The sequence below is a fragment of the Rutidosis leptorrhynchoides genome, chromosome 8 (assembly GCF_046630445.1).
Source record: "Rutidosis leptorrhynchoides isolate AG116_Rl617_1_P2 chromosome 8, CSIRO_AGI_Rlap_v1, whole genome shotgun sequence".
NCBI classification, from domain to species: Eukaryota; Viridiplantae; Streptophyta; class Magnoliopsida; order Asterales; family Asteraceae; genus Rutidosis; species Rutidosis leptorrhynchoides.
In genome coordinates, this window is record NC_092340.1 from 240,874,635 (window position 1) to 240,883,100 (window position 8,466).

The 8,466-nt window shown below is 35.1% G+C and overlaps 1 long non-coding RNA gene across 4 annotated transcripts; it reads right to left on the reverse strand.

Moving 5' to 3' along the window:
* Nucleotides 1–762: 762 nt before the first annotated feature.
* LOC139861371 (uncharacterized) lies at nt 763–3,389 on the reverse strand. 4 transcript variants are annotated; one of them, XR_011763736.1, is made up of 7 exons: nt 3,185–3,389; nt 3,074–3,109; nt 2,856–2,890; nt 2,711–2,764; nt 2,146–2,622; nt 1,310–2,074; nt 763–1,067 (listed from the first exon to the last, which is right to left on the reverse strand). It is a non-coding gene; the product is annotated as an uncharacterized lncRNA (long non-coding RNA). The 4 variants fall into 4 exon arrangements; XR_011763735.1 differs by having other exon boundaries at nt 2,146–2,630; XR_011763734.1 differs by lacking the exon at nt 2,711–2,764.
* Between the last annotated feature and the right edge of the window lie 5,077 nt (nt 3,390–8,466).

The window sequence follows — 8,466 nt, forward strand, 5'->3', positions numbered from 1 at the left end:
TTGTTTATATTACATTATTTAGTATTTATGTTGGGTTTTGATTGGATTTTGAATGTGAAGGGGTATTAATTGATTTGTGTTATTTTGGTGTCTACAATTTTTAATTTTGCATCCAACTTCGTCTACTAGCTTGAAGACCATTTGTACATTCATTTTAAATTTTACGATTAAGCAATAAAGATTTAAAGATACACATAATGGCATGGTAGTTTTTTTACTATCTAGCAACTAACGATATATAGAATGGTGAAATTCAGAAGAATTGTAGAATAATAGTTGGCGATAATCAAATTAAAAAAATCGCTTGCAAAATACACAACTGTGGACTATTTGTCGATTGATTATATATGATTTAGAAAATGTGTATCGTTAAATAAGGAATGAAACATATGAGAGCTCCAGGAGTCGGAGCTTTTTTTCGGCGTTAAACATATTTAACGGTGGGGACGGTGGGAATCTCCACTCCGGCCGGCCGTTAATTAGCCGTTAAACGTCGGCGTCGGGTTTCATCGTTAGCCAGGCGATGGTGAAAGGGAGGAACCGTTAAAAAAAAAAAATTTTTTTTTTTTTTTTCTTTTCTTTCTTATTTTCTTTTTCATTTTCTTTTTTTATTTTCTATTTTTTTTTCCCTTGTTTTTTGTTTGGTTGCAGACAAAGGAGGAAGCGTAATGAAGAAGATGATAAAATAAGAGTATTTTAGATTAAGATGCCACTCATTTATTGACACATGTCTAATACAAAGTGATAGAGCAATTAAGAGAATTAAGGGCATATTAGTCTAACACTAATTTACAAAAAAATTAATTGTCTTATTCTGTTTAATAAAACAAGCGTTTGGTCAACCGCGCGTTGCCGCGGTGAACACATTTTCGTCATAGAACACAATTTCGTTACGTGTTTAAAAAAATACTTATGAAACTATTACATAAAGGTATTATAAATACACAAAAGTGCATAGAAAAGCTGTTACAATTGGCATGATCAACTTCTTACCTGTAGTGGCAGCAAAGACTTCCTTGGCTCCCAAAAGCATTTAGCAGCAGCCCAAGTAGCACTTGACATTAACCCTAAAATTAGTTATTTGAACTCAAAAGTCAAAGTCAACTTTCTAAAAGCTCAACTATGTTACTCTTTAAGAAATAACTGTATCAATTCATTTACTTTTATACATAGCATAATCAAGAAATGGGCAAATTTTGGTACAAAACTTCAAAGTATCTGGAAAAAATAACACTACAAACTTGTAAATGACCTCAAAAGTCAAAGTCAAACATCATAGAAATGCAAGTATAATCGATATTTTAACTACCTCTTTTCGACCCTTTCGTGTAGCTATATGAAATGCAGTGTTCTCCTTTTTATCCACCATATTCAACATCCCATTATCCGCTGTTATAAGCTCGTTAATAATGTCAACTCTTTGTCCCTTAGCAACCATATGAAGAGCAGTTTGACCTATTTTATCGGCTCTTGTAGCAATTCCGGTACTTTTTCTAAAAGTGCTTTCATCACATCCAAATGAACCTTTCATGCACACGAATGTAAAGGGGTAATAAGGTTGCTTTTTGCAATAGTTGCCATTTTACTATTTTTCTCCAAAAGAAACTTCACCACCTCAATATGGGCTTAAAAGAAGACATGTGCAAAGCAATAGTGTTTGTTTGATCAAATCCCATTGAAAGCTCAGATTGTGCTTCCATAAGAACCTTCAAAATCACTGAAAACAAATATTATAATCGATAACTGTGAACACTTTTCCGTGTGTAAAAAAGCAATAGTGTTTGTTTGAGCCTTAGTTTTCAGTGGAAGTTGTAGATGTTGCAAAGACGTGTATGGCGATGAATTTTTGTGGTTTAATTGGGTATGAAGAACCGTACTGGAATTGGAAAATATGTGTAGTTCCTCGCAAGGCTTTCATGGCTTCTGGAAGTTCTTTTCAATTGTAGGGTTCGATTTGTGAAATAAGTGTGTAGCATGGTTGAGCGATGAGTTCTCTTCCTGCATCTTCAAAAAATATCAACGAAGCCTCTGTTGTGTTGTCTGTCAAGTCGTCAAGATGAGCTTGAAACTGTCTCTAAAAAATATTGTTTGTTAATATAGAGTTTCTTATCTGTAGTTTCGAAAATTGTTTGTTAAGCAACTAACCTGTGATTGTCGGGCTGTAGATCATGATTGGTGCAGTCAAGCCCAGTTCGAATGTCTTCTAACTCTTCATTGCAAGTTGTGCACGTGTTGTACCACCAAACTCGTTGTTCATCTATATTCAGAATCTACCCTCAATATTGGTATTTAAAAAAAAACTACAAACAAACAGAGACCATAAAATATATTTCCTCGATATCTGTTAATAAGGCAATTAACTGTAAGGATAATTTGTTCATGTTTCATAAATCTCAAACAAACTACAAATAAACGAAGGGCATAAAACATTTTTCATTTGGATAGTCTTATCTAATGGCATCAACATCCTGCGACAAACATTCAATTTGCGGTTCATCTAAATCAGGATCACTTTCGTCCACAACATCAGTTGATAGCTCACAACATTCTTGAATAATGAAGTCCAACTTGTCCAATTTATTACACTCTTTTCTCATCTTTTTCACCTACACTGTTCCAATCCTAATTCCCTTCAAATAAAATATTACAAATCACTATATAAACCAAATGTTACACATCACAAAAAGTAAAAAATGCAGATGTTAACAACCTTTTGTCAATATCAATGTTACCCTAATAATTATAGGATATGAGACATCTGTCACTAAAACATTGGCAAGATGTATGAATAACAAAAAGACACGTAAACTACAACCATTAATAGAGAAAAAAAAAAAAAAAAAAAAAAATCTTACTATATAGTGAGTTAGGCAGGAAATAATCAAAAGACCTGCACCATATGAGAACCCTGGTAAGCTTATTAGTTTATCAGCGTAGTAAATTCATGAAATAACAAACTTAATAATACAGACCTTCAAAGATGTATAAACAAAATAGAAAATCGGAGTCGCCAGCGTTAACACTTAACATATATGAAAAAAAAAAAAAAAAAAAGCTTAAACATATTACATACCGGAAAGCAATCTTCTTTTTTTCAGGCGTAAAAAACCTAGAAAAGACCGACGACGAATGGTTTTGTTAATAATTAACGATGAAAATAGTGAAGTGGAAGTACATGTGTTACCTGGAAGACGATATCGGGGAAGAATACGATGGTGGATGCGCCGGTGATGGTGATGATATACCGGAAATTAATAAATCCCTAAACCAAAGTTATGAAAATAGCATGGTTTTGGGCAACAAAAAACACAGAAATGGAGGGGGCGACCTTGATGGTGGTTGTTATAAGGCGAAGAAGGCGACGGGGATGTGACGGTACCGGTGATATGGAGGTGGTTGTTATCACCCGAGTAATATTCATTGGTGTTGGCTAATATAGTTATTGTAAATGTAAATGTAAATATAAATGTAAATTATAATTATAATAAACGTTTAGATAGGAAATCGCGGATTATGGGTTGGTGGAATGATCAGCAACCTCCTCCATAATAGTAGGAGTGATACTTTGTGAGGTGTAAATATCAGTTAACTAGCCTTTAAGAGCCCGTGCGTTGCACGGAGGGCTCTATAAAGACTAAGTATAAGATTGGTGGTAACAGAATAAGTATAAACATAGATAGTCATGAGGTTAAAGATGTTTTTTAGAGTGATCCTGAAAGCCACCATGCCAAGACATTCAGAAGGAGATACAACCTGCATTAAACACGTTCTAACTACTAACTCGGAAAATGGAAAAAAAAAAAAAGTTAAACTACATTAAAATATTAAATATAATAAATACAAAGAGTAGGTAAAATGGGTGGTTTGATTGTTAACCGAAAAGCTTGAACACAATGTTAAATATAATTACAAATTACTTAGAAGCCTTATCATTGGAGCTCTTATATCTGTACAAATAAGTATTACTAAATACTACAAAATATAAATCATATAAATTGTACCCCTAAGCATACCTTGCCAAATACGACATGTTTTTTTAACAAATAAAGTAAACTAAGTGAACCATTTAACGGAATGTAAACTAAGTGAACCATTTAAAAAATGTACCCATTTGGACCGAATCACATTTGGACATGTTTTATGTCATTAGCTGACCAGAAATACGCCTTAACAAAATAGGTGTGTGAAGTGAAGTAGGCTTGCACCCACCTGAGTGAAATGAAGAATGTAGTCAATGAAACGAAGCGCTTATTGTTCTAAAGATACTCGATCCATAAAGGCAACATGATCGTAAATATTATGGTGTTAGTTTATTTGATGATAGTGGCACGAAAACATGTTACATCATATCATGTTACAGTATTATCATAAGTGAATAAAAAAGCCACCAATGTAAGTTACAGCAACTGCTTAGAGCTGATTCATATTATAGGTAAAGTAATGTAGTAAATCCACACACTTAAAACCTATTTTGTAGACAATTTATCAATTAGGTTCAGATTTGAAGTTGCGAGTTTCGGACAAAAGATGATTAGAAACCCGACATGGCTGCAAACACACACAGTTGCAACACATGGTATGCCGTCTCAGGTGTTGCCCTGCCAGAATGCGATTCAATTCTTCTATAGCCGTTAATAGCAATGATCATCATAACCTTTGTTTTCCATACACGTAAGTAATAACAATTAACGAAAAAATACTGCGTTTGTACTTCACTACTTTGTACCGAAGTCAACTGGAAATCAGTAACAGCTACCAAAAAAATTAAATAAATCGAACTGCAAAAAACCATAGCCAGATGGAGAGACTGAGAACGTGCCAGATCTTAAGCAGGTATACCTAAGGTGTAAGAAGACCGAAATGCCCTTTACACAATTAAATAATCGCGTGAACAGTAAAATCCCGTGCTCAAATGATATATTTGGGATGGTTGTGGTGTGAGAAACATAATGAAGGTGAAGAGTCTAAAACTGAGAATGATGAATGATGGCGAATGTAACACGCTAGGCAAATCCCACATCGCCCACGAACATGAGTGATCATGGGATTATAAGGTAATACTCACGCTTAAATGACACAACGCGTTTTGGGATCACATGCTAAGTAGAAGTGCGAGTACGTTGTGGTTAAGCGTGCTCGGGCGAGAGCACTACCAGGATGGGTGACCTCCTGAGAAAGTGCTTCTCGTGTGTGGTCGCCAAGAAAAAGCCGTGCGCCTGCGGGCAAAGCGGACAATATTGTGGTCATGTTAAGCTGGGGTGTTACAGAATGGTATCAGAGCCACTCATGTGCCGTTGGGGGTGGTGGGGCAAACCTCATCGAGGACGATGAGTCCCTAAGGGGGGTGAATGTAACACGCTAGGCAAATCCCACATCGCCCACGAACATGAGTGATCATGGGATTATAAGGTAATACTCACGCTTAAATGACACAACGCGTTTTGGGATCACATGCTAAGTAGAAGTGCGAGTACGTTGTGGTTAAGCGTGCTCGGGCGAGAGCACTACCAGGATGGGTGACCTCCCGGGAAAGTGCTTCTCGTGTGTGGTCGCCAAGAAAAAGTCGTGCGCCTGCGGGCAAAGCGGACAATATTGTGGTCATGTTAAGCTGGGTGTTACAGCAAAGAGTGTGGAAACCAACAAATATATGAAGTGTCAAAAGACCAAAGTACCCTTGAATTAAATAATGCCGTCTACAGTAGATTGTATTTGCTCAAATATAATAGTATATTAACAAGTAATGAACATGTTCTATTTATTTCTTTCAGGTATCTATAATGACTAACCCAAAGTCTATGTTACCCAACTCTTGGTTATGTGTTTGGTTTAAAAAATCATACTTAACGAACTCACCCACTAAATTACTTGTGGTAATGAATATATGATATGGTGAATTGATATATCATTTTTAAGATTCTCGATCATTTGCGAAAGATTTCCAGTGCAACGCACGGACTCGATAAATCTAGTACATTATATAAAGTGCGTGTAAATATGCTGACGTGTCGTCTTCTCATTAAAACTGTCCCATGTCGACATACATTAGCCACTTGAAAATAAGTTGTACACACAATAACAAAACAAAATAGAAGCACACACTATGAAATAATAATACATAACACCAACCGACCAAACTATGAAATAATAGTTATACACACAAACAAAACTAAAAAGATGAGTTGCATACGTATTATTCAATCCTTAATCATTGAGTAACTAAATCTCTATTGTATAGATCTCTCTACGAAAGTAAAATTACATTTGTTCAGGGTTTGTAGTAGCCATACCAAGTGTAGGCGTCCCGGCTCCATTGGCGCTTTAATCCCAGAAATAGAATCCTATTCAAGATATATAAAACATAATTTAAGTAAATCATTGAAGTTAAATGAAGTTTGTGTATAAAATTATTTTTCCTTATGGGTCATAGCCCAAACACAATAGTGTGATTTGGAGAATCTTTTATGAATTTACTAATTTAGATCATTGAGGTAAGGTTCGGGAAAATGTTTTAGTCTTGCACATTCTTCAGTTAAGTATTAAAGTCGGTATTTACTGTTGAACTGGGAGCATTCGTAATAGCAGCTAATTTCAAGCCAGAATCTTCTACCTATATCTTGTCCAGACCACTTATGAGTTGCAATTGTTCAACTGGTATTCTGTTTATTCACAAAATATTCATAAGTTGACTTCTTAGGTCAAACTAAATTAGATTCACTTGAAAGTACACTTGCATTTAAATATAACAATTGCTTACTATAACAATAATATGATGGTTTCAGATATGCTGCAACAGATCGATCTCAGCATATTATAGTTATGACGCCACTCTTGGAATTGTCACATGGATAAATGTTTTTAACTTTTAACTAATATTGTTAACATGCTTTCGAGATGAAGATTCAAGGTGTGCGTAAATTGAACCATCTGACTCGTAACTAATATTATATATAATATATTACATGACATTACCAATAGCTAAATCAACCTTATAGACAATCTATTGTCGTTCATTCTTTTAAGGACAACCGTATTGAACCATCTGACTCGTAACCCATTTTGACCCGTGACCCAACCTAACTCACCTATTTACCATACACGTTTGACTTTTGAGACAACTTATGAACTGCGTTACTTTCTTACAATATTCAAGAATTACTAACATGCTAGAAAACAGTAGTTACAAAAAGCATACATACAAAACAAATCAAACAGTAATCGAAAAAATACCATGAGTCATAAGCGTTGCAGATAGTGAGCTACGTATGGCAATCGAAGGCGATACATTCACTGCATATTAAATGAAAAACATATCATTTTCAATCACTAACATAAAACATCACAACATAATAACAGAATTCACACAACAATAAAAAAAGTACCTGCAACATTTGATAAACCAAATGACGAACAACTATCAAAATTCAAATAACCCAGAGTTTGATTTGGAACACTATCCCCAAAAATGCAGTCACAAAACCACTATCTCTAACACTCAAATTCTCAAGATACTTCTTTTTTGTCATTGAAGAGGTTAAGCATACATCACCATCCTCACCTTCGGCAACAAATGGTAAAAATGCATGTACAACTTTGGTCGACCTTTTAGCTCAGCCCACCAAAGCGGGGAGAGTCTAGAAATTGTTTGTTCTGGTGAAATGCGTAGTACTTTTCTTAGCTTTGTAACCACTTCTTTCATAGTTAGTCTCTTTCGAGCATCTTGCTAAATGCAATCTTCTATAACCTCACAAATTATGTGAAAAGCACATACAAACTACTATGATACACAAAATTTGAAGGAAAAAAAAACATGCAATGAATAATACATAATTAGTATCGTAGATCCATTCGAACAACTATAAACAATCGGAATTGAAGGAAACTTTAGGGTATCGCAAGCAACGAACAGGCAAAAATGACTGAGCAAATCGTCTGAAACCCTAGTCACTATGTGAATTGCAAACCACGAAATAGGCCGAATTTGGGGAAGAAAATCGCCAGAAGGCCAAAGCATGCGGTTTATTTTTGTGAAGATGAGATTAAATCAATTGAGTTTTAGGGTTTGCATCAATTGAGTCACCGTAGGAGAAGAGAGGAGACGAAAATTTTGGCTGAATAGGGTTTTGGGAATGAACGTACCAGTTGTAACAGATGTCGTGATGTGAGGCCATGCTGACAGAAACTGAACTGCCAATCATTGAGTGGCACGTGGCATCATAAAATGGTTGTGTGACAAGTGGCATTAGACCACATGCTTTGTAAGGGGTAGAGAAGAGATAGAGAAGAGAAGATTAGCTTTTATGTGAGAAGAAGTTTATTTTGCATCGATACATTTATGGATCAACTTATTGTATTTGCATAAATTTCGACCATATATGCATCAATTATAACAATAACCATATACACCTTCTGTCCCAAAATAATTGTCCTGTTTTGACTTTTTGATTCTTTTTTCTTCAATTTTGGCTT